Genomic DNA, 20,453 nt, shown 5'->3' with positions numbered 1-20,453 from the left:
CCCTGCAAGGACTCACTGGGCTCAAGCCACATCAAATTTCCAGCTTGGACTCTCCACAGCCAAAGCGAACCAAACCCTTCAATACTTTTGAACACCCTCGGATACTCAGATGATGAGCCCAGAAATGCTTGCATTATTATCTGCTAATAACCATGGAGGTATGCCAGCATTGGGAACAGCTCATGCTGTCATCAGAACATGGGGAAAAATGGTTGGCTGAACAGTCGAATGCCTTCATGTAGATGTTTCTGAAGAGCCTCTGCTGATGTGCTCAAAATGGTGGATACAGCTACAGGGCTCTCATGTGGCTCCTACTTATTTCTGATCCAGTACTTGAAGTCCTGGCCCATATACAAGCCAGGCTGGCTTCATCCAGTTTACTCTTTCCTATATGTCAGGCAACGCCTTAGTCTGAAGTGAGAAGGAATTTGCCTCTGGTATGCTGAGAATATGGATTTCTGATGATTCCTTGCTAAAATGTTTCTGACTGGGGCTCTGGCCTCTTGCTTCCTGGGGTACTTGCCTCACTTTGCACTGACTTGCAGAGAAAAATATGTGATGGCAGTTTGAAGGATTTGCATTGTGCTTTCCATCCTGCTACCAAGCCAGATGCTTTTCCCCTAGGCAGATCTCTCTCTCTCTCTTTTTTTTTTTTTTTTTTAACCTCCCCAAGCTAAGACTTTTAAATGAAATCCTACTGGTTGAGTTTCCTCCCTTCTTTTGTGTTGTGCAAGGAGCTGGCAGTGGGCTCAGGACTTGTAATCCACAGATGGCCTGATGGCCCGTGATCCAAAGCACTATGAAGTAAGAGGGAGAAGGAAGGGCAGGGGAAATTTCTGTGTATTTCAGAGGGACAAGGATCTGCCCTAGCAGTGTACGATGTTGAAGCACATCTGCTTTTGTCTAAACTGAAGTACATACACCACACCCCTTCGTAATGGAGCTATAATGTTAATTAGAGCTGATAGGGAATTTCCCGATCTTTGATATATAGTGATTTTTGCAGGATGAATTTTCCAGCTGAAAACACATTACAAGACTGCAGGGCTTTTAGAAAATCAGGAAAGGAAAGGAAAGGAAAGGAAAGGAAAGGAAAGAGGAGAGGAGAGGAAGGAGAGGAAAGAGGAGAGGAGAGGAAAGGAAAAGGAAAGGAAAGGAAAGGAAAGGAAAGGAAAGGAAAGGAAAGGAAAGGAAAGGAAAGGAAAGGAAAGGAAAGGAAAGGAAAGGAAAGGAAAGGAAAGGAAAGGAAAGGAAAGGAAAGGAAAGGAAAGGAAAGGAAAGGAAAGGAAAGGAAAGGAAAGGAAAGGAAAGGAAAGGAAAGGAAAGGAAAGGAAAGGAAAGGAAAGGAAAGGAAAGGAAAGGAAAGGAAAGGAAAGGAAAGGAAAGGAAAGGAAAGGAAAGGAAAGGAAAGGAAAGGAAAGGAAAGGAAAGGAAAGGAGACCTTTTAATACATATCTAACCTTACTTAGTCATGCAAAAACCTGGCCTATGTTCTTATTGAGACCGCAAGGCTCCCTCACTGCAGAGGTGTGAGATAAGGACTGCTGAAGGGTGACCACTACAGCTGACTGCTCTCTGTGGACTACAGAATGTGGCTCGGCACCTGCCTTACTCTGATGGTTAAAGCTAAGTGGATGAGTGCTCTAAGTGATGTGTCTGAGGTCAGGCAACAAGTCTGTGGACGCACACCTGGTGTTACAGATCGCTTGTTCCAGCTGAGAATAACTTCAGCCAGTTTGACCTCTCCAAAGCAGAGTTAATGTGCTCCGTGTCCTCACCATCAGTGCTTCCACCACCAGGAATGGAAGTGGAGGAAAATGGAGATGAGATCGTGTAACATGGTCATAACAGGAAAAGAGACTGAAACCGCATCCATTTCTGTCTCGTCTGTGACTTCTCAGCTGTCTGCGAGTAACTGGAAGGCTGCTGGGAATAGCAGGAATCTGACTGCCATCTCTGCTGTTCTCTGTCAAGATCAGGCAGCTCTGAAAGAAATTAGAAATGGATGTTATTGTGTTTGTTTCATCTTGCTGCCATAAGAGGCTGTTCCTCCCCTATGTCCCGGGTCCTGGCTGTCAGAGGGGCGGCTGCCATCTCGCTGCTTGTCTGGCGTCTCATTGCAGTTCAGCTTTGTATAGCTGGGAAGAAGAGAAGGGGGGAAGCAGCCCCTTTAGTGACACCTCCATAATGACAGGGGTAATATAATGTAAGAGAAGCAAAACATTAAGAAGTCTATTACATGAGAAGTGTATTACATGATTACTGTAGTTCTTGCTTGTTACTTAGCCATGAGAAGAGCTTTAGGCATTGCATGCGTTTTGATTATAACAGCTACAGATGGTCATAACCTGAAAAACTGACCTTTTTGCAACTCTTTGACCTTTAACACATGCTTAGTGATGCAATCTTGGCAGCACCTTGCTTTTCTTAGCATTTGGATGCCGTAAAATTACAGAGCATCCCAGGCATCTCAAGAAAGTGTGTATCTTAATTTATTCCAGCCTGGAGAATATTCTTAGATTGTTTTGCTAATCAGCCCTTCAAAGGAGGTGTATCCTCCATGCTCCCCACCAATTCTAATCCTTGGCTTGGTTAAGGATGCTTGCACGTTATTCCACTATCTTGAGCCTTGAATTAAATCAGTATTCCTTATCTTTCAGTGGATGGTGATAATGACTTTGCAAACCATTTAATTCTAATATTTCTCACATGAAAAAGTCTCTGAACTCTGGAAACAGTCTCCTTAGTGTTTCTCTGTGTTTAAAAATAAGTCCAAATGATTATCTGTCCTGCAGACATCATTGCCTCATGCTGCTTCTCCCATGTGTTTCTCCCATGTGTCCTTCCCTCCACCTGTGTGTTTCTTGTTAATCTTTGGATTTCCTTCCACTTTCTAACCTCAGAGTGAAAGCCCTGTGTAAGCTGTGAATGCCAAGCCCTGCTTCCACGCCTCTCAGCTTCTCATCTCCTTTCCCCCCTAATCTCTCCACCTGCTTTTACATAACGAGTGGGGATTATGGCCAGAGACACCCAGACTGCATCCAACATCTTGGCTCAGGAAAGGAGCAGAAGTTTAAATGAGGCTCAAATTTTAAATTTCAGGTTAGAGTTGTTTGGGGAACTAAAAGCTACATCTTGATGGCTTCATACATAACCTGTGAATTTATTATAGTTGAAAGTATCCAGGGTAGTGATCTGATGAGGTCGTCAGGACACAACAAAACAGGGAAAGCTTCTCTGTTGAAGAGCTGGATGGGTCAATTCCTTCAATTTTAAGAAATTTCTTATTGGCATTTTTGTGGTGTTAGCTGAGTAACCCATACTGGTACAGGTAGGACCCTCCTGTCACCCCGTGATATGTGAACCTCCAGAAATCAGAAACCAAAGTACCTCCAAACTGAATCACTTGAGAAGTCAGACCTTGGAAACTGGGCTCATTCCCTTGGGCACTTTCCTTTGCTACCAGAAAAGTGACTCTTTGCTGCTGGGTCATAACCTAAGTTACCTTGTGTTACCTTGACAGGTCACCAAACAAACAGGAATTTAGACTTTTTTTTTTTTTTTTTCCTCAACCTACAGTCTTGAGGGCTTAAGCAAAGCCTTACAGGCAAGGTCATGGACAAAGATTTGAGGCAGGATTTTGCTGTTGAGGATCAGGCTTTGGTTGCTATCTTGACTAAATTAAGCTAATCATCATGCATGATGAGTTTATGTAAGATTAACACTCTCAGTGCTTTATTGAGTGTTCTCATTGTTTCAGACCCTTTTCTGCGTGTTATCTTAGAAGTGCTTTACATCCTTGACTTTATCTACCTTTCTACAATGGTTGATGTGGCTTTTGAGGGATGGGATCTTTGCACCAGTCTTCTGTTTGGGAAATACGTCAGACCAACCCCATGAACAGACCAGAGGCTGATGACATTGCTTTGCCCGGAGGCTGCTGCAGGGGAGGAATTATAATCTTAGGCCTCAGCAGGCTTTGGATCGATTTTTCTTCCAAGAAGACCATGTCAACATACTGCTATTTGCTGCAGAGCTAGCAGGAATCCCATGGCTTCTCATTCAGAGGGCTCTAATGGGTCCCTCTCCTCTTCCCTGCTCCTCTTGGCCTACCAAGTGGGATCCAACCCATAACCTCTGTGATTATAGCAGACACCAAACACTAATGTAAGGGCAGAATGATTCTTTTTCTTTGTTTATTTTGAGCATTGCTTTAAGCACAGTGTTGGCCAAAGTAGCACTGGTGGTAGAAGAGCGAAGAGCTTATGCCTCTCCACGTCAAATGTTACTTCAATTTCCAGCTACTCCCTGCCCAGGGAAATATTTTTTTACATGTGGTGCAGCCACAGTGCGGCTGTGCATAGCTCCATTATTATCAAGATGGATTTATTACTGCCGAGAAATCTTTCTTCTATCTCATTTCCTGTCCTCCCCCTCCCAAAGTTCACTCTCCCCACCAAAGTGTGGAAGGGTTCTGCTCGAAATCTATCAAATAGCAAGACATAAAACCTCAACATCTATAAATTTGGCAGAGTGGTTGGGCTGTTGCTTGCTTTAACTCCCAGTCTAGGCTTGGCATGGTGGACAGAAATGCCTGGTGCATCTCCAGAAATGCCTGGAGATATTTAGTCTTTTGGGGGCCAGCTATGGAGAGGCTCCACTCCTTGCATGCAAAGCAGTTGCCAGGGAAGATGGAAGCCTTCATGTGAGGTCCATCGACCTCGGTAGTATCACATCTCTGAGAGGAGGTGGGAAAGGAAAAATGTTCAGCCAGAAGGAAGGGAAGTAGGGTTGCTGCAAATCCCTCCTCTGACTTCTTTGCTCAGCTGCCCACGTGAGGTGATTCAGCTGCTTGCCTGAGGCCAACCGGTAGAGGACAATACCAGAAATAATTGAGGAATTTTGAAGAAATATTAAAGGATATGGAAGTAATGCCTTGAGACACACCGTAGACAGCAAGAGCTACCTGGTAATGCTAGGAAAGGGGCTCTCCATCTCCCACCATGTCCATGCCTGAATGGTGCAAGCATCTGGCTACAGCTTCCCTTGAGCACACTTATGAAGGCACACACTTTTAGGATCCTGGCAGCCTGCCTTGAAAGCTGGGACAGGTCCAAAAGACCGCTCTACCTTCAAGCTAGCTGAGACATGTCTCCCAGGTGAGATGAATTTGTTCCTAACCACTATGGTGGAGAGAAACAAAAGTACTCTAGAAACCCATGACTCCGAAAGAACAATTATATTTCCATCCCAAGCACCCTGGCACAGGGTTTGTGGCTGGGGTCAGGCAAACAACAGCTACACAGGGTTAATGCTCCTGGGAGAGCTCTGGGCTGTCATCTCAAGAAGGTTTTCTTCGAGTCTGCGCAGATCTCCGTGCCCTGGTTATGCTCTGTTACGTTTTCAAACCTTCCCAGCTAGCAGCAGTATTTTTGGAACAGCATCCGTGAAATTATGGTCTTGCTTCACTGCACACACTTGGACGATAGCTAGTTATGGTTGCATCTTATCCTTAGCTCTTTAAATCCAGTGCCCTGCATTTAAGTGCATTTCATTTATTAAAATTTCATGATACATAACCCTTTCCATAACAAAAAATCACATTTATATTTTTTTTCTGAAGACCTGCTCTGCGGTTTAGTCTTTATTTTTTATTGTAATTCAGCATTTCAAATAATTCTCTTTTTAAAAGTAATATGTGCTAGTTATTTATGTGTGTACAGACCAGATTTGTGTGGGCTCGATGCTGACTGGCTGCATGTGTGTTTACAATAGCCCTTGTGTTATCCCAGACGGCAGCCTAAAAACACTTCCAAATTATTCCACATCAGAAGCAAAGAGGGTTTGGATAGACTCCTAGGGGAAAGTCTTGAAGTGTTGCCCAAACCTCAGTCCCAGTGCTGTAAGTCAGGCACGTGGCTGATATTTTATCCACCCAACTTGGACTTTTGCAAGCTGTTTCGTATGTGGAGGGAACAGGAACTGGGGAGCAATTTTAATCAGTGATTTCTTGGAGATGGGCTTCCTCCTTTCCTTTGTCCTCTTTCCTCTTGATACATGTGCGTGCACTCCGTCTGTCCATGTTTTCTCAGAAATGATGGAAAATATGTGCACGTAAGCACAATGGTAAGGCTGTTCTGTAACAATCCCCCACAGTGTGTAGGGACCGACCTGGTTTCAATTTATTCCTTTGGAGTGTTGCTGATTTTATGCGCAAAACACTTGAATGGCTGTAGGTGGATGTGCACTAGGGATTTCAAGTTCAACTCTGCCATTAAGGTTTAGTGTTTGTTGCTAATGTCGCTGTGGGCTGGAAAGTTCAAACCTGAATGGTGCCATAATCACAAGCTGGTAATGCTCCAGAAAGCGTCTCAGGTTTTGTCCTCCTAAGTGACACAGTGGTAATGATCAAAGCTTGTAGACTGCAACTTCTGTGAAGGGGAAGCGAGTTTCTGAAGAACTGCTGCTCCGCAGGGTCCTCAGCCCTTGGGCAGGGATCTCCTGGCTGCCCTGGGACTGGGCAGTGCTGGATTTTCCAGGTCCGAACTTCGATGCTAATGCTCTAGGATGTGGTGTCCAGATGCCAGATGCTTCCCAGACAAGCTGAGCTCTGCAGCCCTGGGAAATTCCCAGGAACGTGAGTCACCAGCTCTGTAGCTGTCTCTCTCGGCAGGTCAGCAGTGGCCAAGAATGCTGGGGGGATGATCCTACATCATTTGGACAAAACCAAAACCAAAACAAAACAACAAGACACACATGCAAAACCAAAAACCAGTGTCTTGGTGTCTCAAAACCAAACTCCTATGGTAAGATTTCAGTTCTAGAAATATCCACGCTCTCTGCATTTAAACTGGACTAAAGATGACATTGTTTTCCAAAACTGTTGGTATTATTGTGGCTTGGAAACTCAGTGCCTGAGCCAGCTCTGATTTTGCTCTTTGAGTTACTCAAGGAATGGCACACTTTGCTATTGTAAAGAGTAAATATTGCTTTTTAAAATGTAATTTGAAACCTGTACACGCATTGATTTAGGAATGCAAAATGGTTTTATTACTATCTCATCTCAAAACCTTTTCCTTGACTGTCTGTTACTCTGAATTGCAAAATGCATTACAGAAACACATCTGTCATGCTTTATAATGTGAGATAAGACATGCTATGGTTGTGCTCTCTCTCTCTCTCCTCCCCAGAGCAATGCAGAAATCATATATATAATGTCAAGCCTGAAGTCAGGTGCATCACACTTTACCCATCTGAGTATTGGCTGAAGTATTGAAGAAGGACATGCTTTGGACCAAGAGGAGTCTTTCTTACAGAAACTTGTAGTTCTTTTAGTTGAAACTTGAGCAGGGATTGTGCCCCAGGGCTGAAAGAAAGAGCTGCACGTCTTTACAGGTGGCACAGAAGTTCAGAAGAGGGGCACCTGGAAGGAGCATTTTGTCACTCACAGCAGCAAGAGTTATTATTGCCAGTTCGAATGTTTCACAACTGTTTAGCACTTGATTTTGCAGTTCTACCATTCTTTTAGTATTGGTTCATCACTTGACCCAGTACAGCCACAAGGACATTCAAGCAACAGCTTTCATTACAAGCCTTAAACTGTCTTTTAAAGAAACCTTCTCCCCCAAAGGCAGATGCAGTCAGGATTCTGCAAAGTAAACTCTCAGAGTTAAATTATTTTGATAGGAGAAACCTGTAATGATTGCCCACTGTGCTGCACAGGCTCCGAGCAGTTTGTCCACTTTGGGATACATATACTTATGGAGTCACCTCAAGGGAAAAAAAAAAAACAAAACAGGCATGGCTTACCCTGGCTTGCAATGAAATTTCACAGATGCTGGGCACAGCACAAGCAGAGCAGCCCACTAGGTAGATCCCAAAACATTGAGCTTGGAAGGAAATGAACAACTAATGGCTTGTTGTCTGCAGTTCCTAGACTCCCCAAGATTCACCGTATCCCATCTTTTTTTCCCTGCACTGTGTGAATACATCACTCTAGAAGGAAATGTAGTTGATGCTTATGATCACTTGACTCCAGGATCTGGAGCTTTGAGACTCTTGTCTTTTCCTCTGCAACTTTATAACACAAATTCAGGAAACCTGCAATGCTGAGTGACCTTAAAGAGAAAAGCAATAATCGCTCTGGAGCGTGTGCCAATTCTTTCACTCATTAGGGCAATGAAGCTTTTATCACTTGTGCAGTAATGATGCATTTTTAGAGTATTTCACACCTACTTTAAATCTCAGTAAAGACCATGAAACTTCTTTGGTCATGGCCACATGGTATCTATTGTTAAGCAGACTGTTAAAATGAATCAACCTAGATTAAGCAGCCAAAATTACCACTTGCTATCACTACCCTGAATCCATTCCCTCAGAGACAGCCCCATAAAGAGGCTGAACACTGATTAAACACTTCTCTGCCAAGCAGAGTCCAAAAAAATCTGGCAAGATTTGTGTGCAGAAAGCTCAGAAAAAAAAATGTAAGAGACGTAAAGGGCTCAATGCATCAATCTGCTTGAATCCAAACCATCCCCTGCTGCAAAATCCTTCGTTAGAGATCCTTCCATCTGCCTGATGAGAGCTTCTGTATTCTGGCCCTGAATTTTCTTGCTCTCTCCCCAGTGGCATTATCTTGTGAGTTCATTATTACTGCTGGCTGTAATTCACACTCCAATACGCAGTGCTATTAGCAAAAAAAAAGAGAAAAAAACACTCAGTACATGGCCTTGATTTGCCTCAGAGTTCAAAACAGAGGCTTAAACTCCTTGGAGGATGCAGGGCAAGGGTGCAGGCAGGAGGCTCAGCCCTTGTGCCTTCAGATAGACTTCCTGCCAGAGGAGGGCAAGGAGCATCTCTTTTGTCACCTTTCCCACTGCCCCTCTTCAACAGAAGCATCCTTAGAAGGTCCTTTGGGGCTGGGTAGGCTGGATCCTCGAGTGGGAAAGCGCTGCTTTGTGCTAGCCGAAATTCTGGCTCCACAGCCTCCAAATGAAGCTCGTGGCTGGTGAAAAGCTGAAGGGTGAGTAGAAGTCCTGCCTACAGGGGAATACAGCTTTGCACCTTCCACCACCAGGCTGGTTGTTCTTCAACCACGGGATACAATGGATTTGGACAATCTCTTATGTCACTAATGCCAGTTCTGAAAAAAAAATAATAAAAAAATCATTGCTTTAATTTTTCATTTTCTTCTTCTTTCCCCTGCCCTTCTCTCTCCCCATCTCTGAAAACCAGCACATGCAAAGTCTTAAGGGAGCAATTGTGGTTGTTCCCAATGAAGGATTTAATCTCTTGGTAATTACAGATGGAAAATCACAACCTGGGAGTGCTTTCACTCAAACAGAAGGATGTTTCTGCCAAGACTTGGATTGTCTTGGAAGAAGGAGAGTGCTGTCAGGATCACAGGGTGCTGAGCGGCAAGCTTCAGGGGCCAGATCCTGGCTGGAGGAAGCGGGTGCAATGTCCCTGCCTTCAGCAGAGCTCTGATTTATGTCGGCTGAGGACGTAGCTCCCGTGAAACTCTGCTGGGATCCTGAGAAATGTTGCTGGGTAAAGGCTTGCCTTTCAAAACACAGCAGACGATGTCTGAAAACCCAGCAATCTGTTTAATATCATGTACGGTTCCCCTCCACCAGTGCTGTGTAGTCTGGCCCTTCAGTCCAAGTGACATCTGTTCTGAATAGATGTTATTTTATTTTTTTTCCTGTTGTTTTGTTAAAGGCAAATGGGTTTTTGTGCCGGGCTAGTTGAGGAGCCACCATCCCAGCTGAGGGATATGCTGTGCAGCCCAAAGCTGAAGAAAAAGAGGGAAACCCCAAATTGATCATGGACTACAGATTTGCCCTCTCTTTTTCTGTTTGCCTTTCAAATGGGCTCACAGTTACAGCGGGGAGGTGTAGGCAGAGCAGGGTGTCTTTCTGAAGACAGAGTGCTTCGATAGTCTTTGAGAGATTTTTAATTCCTGCCAACAATTTGCCTGTGCTTGGTGGGTGAGAAGCAAGTTGGACTCTGAAGGCAAAAAATGCCTCCCTGCTTGGCAAATCCCCTGAGAGCCTGCCATAGCTTTTTGCCAAAAGAAGCTATAAACAGAGATAAACAGGTAGTTGATAACAGATATCCTTATTTTCCAGACAAATGCCCTTTCTCTCTTAGTTTCTTCCAAGCTCCGCCTCAATATCTTGCATGCTTCAGAACTCGCTTTGCTAACGGCGTATCATTACCTCTATTTTATCAGGTGGTGTTTTTATCTGCTAGCCCAGTCCTTTTCTTTCTCCTTGTCTACACTTCACCTCAAAAAAGACCTTGCCAAGTGTTTAAAACCCCGTGTCAATCACTAATATTTTCTACATATGAAAAGGAGAACAATTTGTATTCAAATGTGACTTCCCGACTTAGACATTTGTTTCCCACCCCAGGTTCAAAATGGGCATTAATTTAAGAGTGTTTCTTATATGTACTCTGTTAAACTAAATTATAACTTTTTTTTTTTTTTCCAGCAGAAATTTGAAATTATTGATAATGAGACTTTTGGACAAATACATTTGAAATGCTGATACTTGAAAGACTTGAGAAATATGGGTAAGGCTGACAACTTGTTTTAGAAATTAGAAAGTTAGAGATTGGTTGTGATTCTTGGAAGGGACTTATTTATCCCTACTTCCTTCTGGTTCTCTCCACCAACACACTGTGTTCTCAGTGCTGATGGAAATCCAACAAACATTATATCAAATCCTCCTTCTTCTTCCCCCTGACATTGATGCTGATGTAAGTCTGCTCCTGATCCTTGCCAGGCTGCTGTGTGTGCTGCTGCTGGCTCTTGCTCAGTGGAGATGCCCAGGCTTCCTTCTGAAAGCACTGCCACACAAAACCCAAAAAGCATGCGGGTCCTATAACTTCCTTGGAGTCAGCCAGCCTTGCATTTTCCACAGCAGGCTAATGCCACACTGGTTTAAAAGCTGCAGTGCTGGAAGGCAAACAAAGAAGAGGATTAGACCAAACTAGCTCCAGAGCACACATCACACATACTAATGTCGTGTTGAAACAGGAGAAGGCTGCAAAAACACTGCCCGTGCTTCACTGCTTTCTGAAACCCTGCCTCCTTTTGCCCATCAGATAGGGTGTATTCTGCATTGCTAAAGGAACCAAGCTAACGAGATTATAGTTTATCGCTTTGGAAAATAAAACGGTACCACTGGAAGCATACAACTTGTACAGGAATGGTGATTGGCCATCTGTATGATCACTGGACTCTCCTCCTGAGATTGTTTAGGGGAAAGCACTCAGCCTTGCCAGCGCTTCCACATAGATGGGTCTGCATCTCCAAGCAACAGCCTCGAGCCATTTGACAGCCTGAATTTCATCTCAGCCAAGAGATGGCAGAAGAAAAGTCAGCCTTGGTGAGCAACAAATGTGCAAGATTCAAATTTGGTGTTTCAAATATCATGCATCTTCTTGTATTGAACTGTCGGTGTGGCTGGGTCTGGCTGCATGGCAAAAATTTGCATTATTCAGGATTTTCCCCAAAGGCTGCCATCATATCACACCACCAGATGTGGGGTGTCAGAGGTAGACAGTCTGCAGAGGGGAAAACCTCTGCAGTAGTCCTCATTACTGATCCTGTGGACACCTGTAAGAAGAGTTGTGGAGTCCACTTGCTTCTCCCCACCTCTGGAGCTGTTTCCCACCACTTTTCCCCCCTGCCTGTTTCAGTGCCTGTTTCCGCCAGTTTTAAAAAAGTAGTTTCACGGTTGCATTTCTTTATCTTTGTTCTGCATGAAATCCCCTGCTATGCAGAGCAGACAGTGCTGCCGGAGAGAGAGAGATCTCTGGAAAGAAAGAGTATTCCCCCACTGCCATCGCTGCTGGGTAGTGCAGGGGCTATCTCAGCAGCCCTTAACTACTAGCTCAGCAGTAGTTCCAGTGCAGCAAGAACAGTTGTTAGCACACCGTGCCTTTACGGTGGGCTTAGTGTGTAAGGATTTAACCAGCTGTGGTTTGTTTCCTTATTGATGCGCTACAGGTCTGGTTTATGGGGTCAGGGAATACAGCAGCACACAGCACGTAGCTCCTTTCAGCCCTTCTGTGAGGAGGTTTTGCTTTTTGCCACCAGCAAAGTTGGGTGAAAAGGGATTGGGGACCCCAAAGCACCAAAGCCAGGGGCACGAGCCCCAGCACCACGTATGGCATTGCTCCCAGCTGGCTGTCAGACAGCACGTGGGCTGGTGTTTCTGCGCTGGAAATTCCTGTCATTTATGGACTTTTGACTCAGTTATTTTTGGAAAACATTAGCTCTAGCTTGGAGTCCTGCCTAACGACTCCTGCTGGAGCATTGGTAATTCTCTCTGTTTGGGGAATTCAGAGGCTTCCCTCTCCTGTGTATAAGTTTTATTCATGGGACCTGGTGCCAATCTAAGAGCTAATGGTGGTGCCAGTTTTCCATTAGAAAGCTAACCGTAATCCCCCCTTCTCGCTTTATCCAAACAAACCTGGTGTGCCACATTCCTGTTGTCTGGTGTTACAGCAGAGAAACAGCCTCAGGAAAGCTTAAGTGTGATGTGGAAAGAAGCAGAATACTGGAGGGGAAACTCAGAGGTGTTCAGCTCTGGGAAAATCTGGAAGTCTGGTGCAAAACTCCTGCTGCTGGTGATGGCAGTCCTGGTATTCCCTGGGGTCACAATTTGAGGGCAAATGCTCCCGTGAAGCTCCTGGAAGGTCCCTTTGGGGTTGAGGGTTAGAGGGCAGAGAGGAATGAGAGTAGTTCTGTTTGTTGCCAGCATCACATTTGGCAGAAAGGTCTTCTGGATTAGACCCTTCCCATTTTCTTTATGTTAAACAGTGCTTATGCTTTGCTAGAAGCCCCTAGAAATTTTTTCCTTTGGTTGATACTTCTGCAAGAAGGAGCCTTTTCTGAGCCCAATAATAACTTTGGGCTTTACAGACAGCTTGTTCTTGTTCTTTCCTCCAGAAAGAAGCTATGGATATTTATGATTATTCTTAATCAGTTTTTAAAATTATTATTATTATTATTATTATTATTTTATTATTATTATTTTATTATTATTATTTTAATTTATTTCAAAAGTGTGCTAATGCCAAGCTGGGAAGCCCTGGGAGGTAGCTTCCCCTTGGGGACTCTCCTGGTCTCCGCGCCCTCAGGTCAGGAGCAGTGTTTAAAATCCCAGAGTTTTCAACATGAATACCTGTGGGCCCTTTCTTTTCAGTTCACAGCTTTTAAAGAAGTGTCTTAGAAAGACTTTTTTCCCCATCTTCACAGAAAAAGACGAGTTTCTCACCTGCAAGTCGAGAACTGAAGAATTTAAGATACTCCAAATACCTTAGCGCAAGTTTCAAAGCTGAGTGTTGAATTAAAGGGCTTTTCCTTCTCCTCTCCCCCATACGTCTCAGATGAAGCATGTGGGATTTCTCAGCACGGCTGAGGTTTCCGTGGTTCATCCTTGCCAGCCCTCCTGCAAACACCACTGTCCTGCTTGAGTTCTGCACTGGGGGCTACTGGATGGCAGTAGGATTTGAGGATGAAATGGTGGGAAGCTGCTGAAACCAGGTCTCAGCTGGTGCAAAGCCCTGGAGCATCTTCCCTGCCCAGGCTGGGGATCTGACCGCAGGTGCCCACATTGGTTTGACCTGCTGTAAATGAAACCTGCATCCCGAGGGCTGACTTTCGCCCCGGCAGACACCCGTCCCGCATCCCCAGTAATGAATGGGAGGCTGCAGAGCGCCTGTCAGGGCAGAATTTGCCCTTCAGTGTCAATAACTTCTCCGACGGCCTATTTACGCTTTCATCTCCCGGCTCTTACTGCTGATTTATGCAGCTTGCGGAGCTGAGCGATGTGGCAGCTGCAGGGAGGAGGAGATGAGAACCAGAAACCCCGCAGGCTTCCTAGGAGCCGTGTTCCCCAGCAATAAATCTCCGATGGAGGAAAGCCCGCTCTGATCCCCCATGCGTGCTCTGCTGTGCCGCTCCTGCAGCAGGGACGGGACCCAACACCCAGATGCCGCTCTCCGAAAAGAGACGTGCCTCTTTGTTCCTCTCCTCCCCGGCTTTCCAGCAGGCTGGAGCCAACAACTGTTGGCTGGAAGATGCCGTTGGCTCGCCCGTCTCCTGCCGTATTCAGCTGTCAGCAGCTCCCACCAAGAGGCATTCTTCCTCCGTCACGCATGAGCACGCGCGTGTAGAGCTCCCCAGGGATGGGCTGGAGCGCGTGGGGATCACAAAGGAGCGGGGACCACAAAGAAATGCCATATCTGCCAAGCCCGAGATGGGGGGTACAAATTGCGGCCGATGGAGATGTGCTTCGCCCCATGGAGCTCGTGGAGCTGGGCTGCAAATCTCACCCTGGGGGCTCCGGGATGTCTCCGGCATTGCCGTGGGACGCAGGAGACTTTTCCTCCTTGTGTTGTGTGAGTGAGGGTGGTGGAAGCGGTGGGCAGGATGAGGTTAGGTGATTGCTGTCCCTAAATAAGGTGTGCTGCCTGTCACCTGCACCCGCCGTCACCCTCCTGGTGGTCCCTGGTGGATCACAGGGTGGTGGGATGGAGCTCACCTCACTGTCTCCTCCTAGGACACATCAGTTCAGGACGGGGATGTGCCTCAGCCATGCCCATCTATTTTCATTATTTAAATGAAACAGGAGGGCAGCAATAATGTCCTTTAATGGGGAAACACACCGACGGAGCACAGCAGAACTAATACCACACACACCACTTGTTGCTGTGACTGTTCCCTTTCCCATTCCCCTGAATTACCTACCGAGCATCTCCTAAATTTGCTTGCATACTAAAATAACTGAGTAATCAACTTTTTTTTTTTTGTTTGTTTTTCAAGGAAATGCGTTTTTCTCTAAATTGGAAGGCCTTCTCCCATTTGTGGTTTTCTTTATCAGATTACCAATTTGCTTTCCCAAAGGGATTACAAGCTATATACCAGGATCTCTATGCAGGGGAGCAGATAAACAAATGAAACATGCAAATTGCTTGAATTTTCAGTGGGTTAAAATAAGCTGTAGTGAAAAAAAAAAGTTTTTTGTTTTGTTTTTTTTGTTTTTTTAACAGGCTTCTTACTGAATGAACAGTCTGGCTTCTGGCATCTGAACTTTTAACATGGAAAGGAAAACCTACAGCTGTTAGCACAGAGGCTGGCAATGTTTTCTCTCCTTTCTGGTGTTGTTAGATCTCTCACCTCCTGGGGTGGGTTTGCTTGGGCCCTCACCCCATCTCCTGACACTTCCCCATGGCCTTCTCCTATCCTGCCCTGCAAATGGGAGAGGGTTTGTCTCAGAGCGAAAAAGCAGTTCTGTCCAAGCAGAAGGATGTCCATCCAGGAGGATGTTTCAAGCAGGACGTCTCTGGAGAGGATCCTAGGGAAGGTTTTCTTTCCTCCAATGGGGAATTTTGGTGGTGCTGGTGAGAAACGTGGGGTTTCATCTGCAGCCACCATGTGTCACCTGCCAGGTTTGGTTTGTGGGGTTATACATGGCCCAAGAATGGCCTTGGCAATGCTGGTGTGGGTCCCACGTGCACGTGGCACTCACAAGGTGACAGGGATAAAACATTTTTCCCACCACAGACTTGCTATCCACATCCAAACCAGAGGTGGCATCTGTAGACCTGGCTATGGATGGGGTGCAGATGGTCCATATCGTGCCTCCTCCTTCTGGCTGCTGAAAATCACCAGAGGCTCCCCTGGGACTGGGATTTAACACCCGGCTCGTGCTCAGGATTGCTCAGCTTGTGCCCTTCAGCTGTTCCTGCTCGTGGTCTGTCCCCAACAAACCCATGCTCGCGGTGTGCACCTCCAGCAGCACAGGGTTGAAGACCCTGGGAACACCCAGAAGAGGCACAGGGCTTCCCCCAGGTACTCCTCAGCTTGGATAAGGGAAGGAAACCCCTCTTTCTGAGTCCCAAATCTAGGCTTTGGGGTCGGGGCTGTCCATTTATAATAATCTGTAGGCTCACTCTGCTCTTCTAGAGAAGAGAGCTGGCACGGTTTCAGTGCAGAAGTTGAAGTTCAGGGTTAAGAAACCAAGCGGAGTTAGCACCCTGCTGATTTCTGATTCCCGAAGGCCTTCAGTCTATTAATTTCTGAGAAAAAAAATAATAAAAGAAGGTGAATTGAAATAAAGAAAAGTGGTGCAGTCCAGCCCGAGCCCCATGCCTGGGGAGCCGGGAAAAATGCGTCCCATCTCTTGGTGCGATGCCACGAGGCAGGCAGAGCTCATCCATCATGCTGAGGCACGCACCCCAGCCTTCTAATTAGCAAATATAACCGGGGGTTTTGGAGCTCAAACTGGTTCTGACCTGTATTTTTTAATTAAGGCATTTTTTAATATAACCCCTGCTTCGGGTCATCTGATAATACTGATCTGGATGTAATGCCTAACCTTCTTAACCCAAGACTGTTACTTCTGCACTTTAATGCCAGTCCTACAGAAACATTACCCCGTAAATTAGACGCCAGGTACTCAGAGGAGCAGGGCCAGCTGCGCATTATAATGCTTTTAAGGAATAATTGGATGGGCCCTGATGATGGGCTCCCAGCTGACGGTCTGAGGCCTCCTATAAAAGCACAAAATGCTTATGTTTTTCTTGTTAATGCTGTCTCGTTCCTGCTTGGTCTGTTTGCCATGGGGTCAGAAGGGGGTCCTGGCTTCCCCTCAGCAATCCTACGCGTGGTGGCAGCTTGCACCGAGCAAGGTCCGTGCCTGCAGGTACTGTCCCTGATCTTTGCTCTCTGCCAGCATCCCAAATGCCCTCACGGTCACCTATTCCCCTGGTTTCTTGGAAAGCCATGAGGAATTGGGGTTTCTGTGGGTCTGGCTTTGGCTGCAAAAAGTCCCTGAGGCAGCAGGCGAGGCTGAGCTCAGATGTTTGATAAGCTTTGCCTGCACAAAAGCCTGGTGGAGGAGATCCTTGTTCCTATTAGCAGATAGAGCAATTGATGAAGTCAGGGGATTAACAAAACAAAACTGAGCACTGTACGGTTTTATGGGAGCCTTTTTATGGGTCTTTACTTATTCTGTGCTGTGCATAGCAGAATTGCAGGGAGAAATGCTAATTCAGTGTTTTATATAGGGGAAACAGCATGCTAAGTGCATTCCTTAAGTCTGTCCAGAAACCACCTCCTGCAAAAATTCATGAAAAGCACATGTAATGCCTTGTCAAGCTTGGCTCTTTTATCTGGGATAGCTAAAATATTTTCTCTAGAGGAAGAAAGGTTGCAGGCTGGCTTTTTTCTTTGCCTCTTTCTGGATAAAGATCTCCCGAAGGTGGGGAAAAACACCCTGCTGCATCTGAGAGGCAAGAAGGGGCTCTCAGCCCCTCAGTGCCCAGTGGTACCAGGGGATTATAAGTGGTCTCTGGGGTTGCATTTCATTTCTCTGTCACTTGTGAGCAGGCTGCTCGTACTGGGAGTTTTTTCCTGCCCACCAGTTCTTGTAACATTCTTAGGAGTGACCAGCACGGTGTAACGAGGCAGAGAAAAATTTCCTTGACATCTTAAAAAAAATAAATAAAAAATTGAATGAAAGAGCCTCAACACTCCAAATCATTCCCACCAGCTCTCCAAAGCACAGCGGTTCAAACATTCGTGGCTCAATTTACCACCTATCTGACGAAGGCAGGAGTGTTTATGACACATTCTCTGCATTCCCATGCTGGAAGTGCTGTAAAATCGGACTTTTCCCCCTTGTATGCGATGCAGAGAATGACTCACATCTGGAAAATTTACCTTACAGCTCAGCGCTGAGCTCTCCTTATAGCATCTTACCTAAAGGAAAACTCAGGCACGGCCGGATCCTGGGCACGGCCACACTGACGGTGTGGGTGTGCAAATGAGCTGTGGTGTAATTAGGGTTAGTTCAAGGCAGGGTAATGGCAAAAAACAGAGAGATGTGGGCTTTTGTGGGGACTCTGCAGGCTCTAGCAAGTGAGAACTGGTAAAAAAGACATTAGGTGATGCTGAAGGGTCCTGTGGTCGTGGTTATCCGTGCCCAGCATGGCTGGGTGAAAGCTGTTTGTGACTGCAGCCCAGCCAGCTACAGGGATGTTGAGCTGAAGGCATGATGTCTCCATTGGGTTGGTGCTTTTTAAAGATGAGGGTTTTATCTATTAGAGTGGACGTCCAAAGGATCTTGTGCATTTGTTCTCAGCTTTCTCTCAGGTTTGTGTCTGCCATGCAGAGGTGGATTACAAGTTATTGGACTTGATGTAGGAATTTCTGGGTGAAAAGCACGACCTGCCCTAGTGCAAGGGGCTGTGTGTTTCTAATGATTTCTTCCTGCTTCCAAAGCTTCTGATTAACTCGGTGTCCTTTCCCACAAGCTGGGAGCCGAGCCCAGGGGGTGACGTTCCACGCGACTCACCAGTTAATTTCACCTTCGTTCCTGCATGCCGCTTAATTGTGAGGTCTTAATTGGTCCTGATGCCTTGCAGTGGCCTCACTGTGCAGAAAGAAGAATCTCTCCTTTCCCAAACACCCTCTCCTCTCAAGACAGCAGCCCCAGCTTCCCATCAAACCTGCCCTATATACAGCACTACTGCTCTTCCATCTCCAGCGTAGGTGCTCCTGTGCCTCCTGGTGCTGTAGGAGGGTGTCACGACTCATTATGTCACATCAGGTGATGTGGCGGAGCAATACGAGCTCATCTGATGTGGCAGCAGCCGTCCTGAAATTAAAGAAAAAAGGTTCTCTGTGCAACAAAGAGCACATCTGTTTCGTGGCACAATTCAAATTAACATGGGGGAATTCGCTGCATCTCGGGTGTCTTCCACAGTGACGTGCCACATAGAAATGCAGCCATGGAAAGCTTTTTATGAAAGTTCATCAACCAGAGAGGTTTAAAATCACCTCTTTTTTTTTTTTTTAATAATAAAAAAATTCTGATGTCAATTTCCTACCTTTGGCTGATTCTGCCAAATTTGCGCTTGCGCTGATTGTGGTTTTATGAACAGGAATTGCAGGGCTGTGAATCTCTATACCGATGTCGCACCTTGGGACCTGCTGGAGGCTACGGAGGGGACTGACAGTGCTACAACGTGAGCTGGACTGCACAAACCAGGAGCTGGACAGGAGGATCTCCTGGGGAATTAAAAGCTTAATCCCTGAGGATGCGACACAGGGGCCATTTCCAAGGCGAGGAGGCACGGGGAGGCTGCTGCTTGGGTTGCAGAGATGTCTTTAAGCCTGCTCCAGATGGCAGCCCGGCCTCACAAAGCTCACTGTCTCCCTTGCAAAGACAAAGCTGGAGGGAATAAGGGTCTGGTGGGGGCCTGGAGGAGAGGGTTTCACCCCTTAAACCGTGGCCTGTGTTCCCCTAGCTGTCACCAGGTGCTTTGCTGAAATCATTGCGGCACATCCCCTGTGTCAAAGAGCAATAAAAAGCTCTCCAAGTACTGTTTTTTTCCCCTTCTCTTAATCACAACTGAGTATATCTCTTGTGTGGCTTAAGTGTGGAAAATAAGTTTTGAGCCTCCCCGAGATCTGCAGAGATTTCAGAACCCAGCAAATCATCCCTGCAGGGACTTGGGGCAGAGTGAGTGACACTCGCCCTCCTGTGCCTCTGTTTCCCCGCTTGTTGTGATGACAGCACACATGGGGGTCACCCCATTCACTGCACAGCCCGTGGTGTGCCCAGAACACTACGTATGTGCAGGCTGTGTGTACATGCAGGGTGAGCCTCAGCTTGGCTTATTGCTGTTAGGAACTGGGAAACTCTCTGAAATGGGAGGAATTTGCAATGCTCTAAAATCCACACGAAAAAATGTCTTTCTCGATTTGGTCTCGGTGGTATCACCACGTTCAAGTGGCTGCTCAGTAGGAGTAAATACAATTAGGGTTAAGGTAGGAGAGACCAAGCAAATAAATCCAGCATGTTGAAATTCAGTTTGAAGGAAGGGCACTAAACAAAATAATTACTCATCTGGGTGAGGAGGGTAACTGGAGGCACCAGGTGAAACCAGCAAGAGCCAAGGGTGAGACAGAACCTGCTCCATTTCTATCTGAGAATGTTTTCTTTATTTTTGAAGCTGTTTCACCACGTCTCAACCCTTTTCATTTCACTTCCCCCCTGTTCCAGCCAGGCTGAAGCTCTGAATACACTTTAGCAGGTTTTGTTCATGGGGGTCACCCCCAAAAGAGTTGGGGGGCAGAACAAGAGAGCATCCTGCCTCCGCTCCCATGGCAAACCTTAACTTCACGCTCAGCTCTCACCCGTGTGGCTGCCCCAGCCTGGAAGAGGAGTAGCTGAAGCCGTGGTTTTGGCAGGAGCTGGCTGTTCCCTGCTGCCCTGCAGTGGGCTGGCATCTGCGCCCACCTGCCCTCCCACCTCCCCGAAGGGAAAACATCAAAACATTTCTCCATTTTCACTCCTGCCACTCTGACCATTCCCCTCGTCCTTGCTGGGTGGCTTGTGGTCTGCATGGGGTTGTGTTGTACCCTA

The 20,453-nt window shown here is 46.3% G+C and overlaps 1 long non-coding RNA gene across 1 annotated transcript; it reads left to right on the top strand.

The window, feature by feature from the left end:
* The first annotated feature begins 16,463 nt into the window (after positions 1–16,463).
* Positions 16,464–19,751, top strand: LOC106034437 (uncharacterized). Its single transcript, XR_001206072.3, has 2 exons — positions 16,464–16,724; positions 18,967–19,751. It is a non-coding gene; the product is annotated as an uncharacterized lncRNA (long non-coding RNA).
* Positions 19,752–20,453: the final 702 nt, after the last annotated feature.

This window comes from Anser cygnoides, chromosome 6 (genome assembly GCF_040182565.1).
Source record: "Anser cygnoides isolate HZ-2024a breed goose chromosome 6, Taihu_goose_T2T_genome, whole genome shotgun sequence".
Taxonomy (NCBI): domain Eukaryota; kingdom Metazoa; phylum Chordata; class Aves; order Anseriformes; family Anatidae; genus Anser; species Anser cygnoides.
Note: the sequence above shows the minus strand (reverse complement) of the source record. Positions and strands in the feature narration are given on the sequence as shown.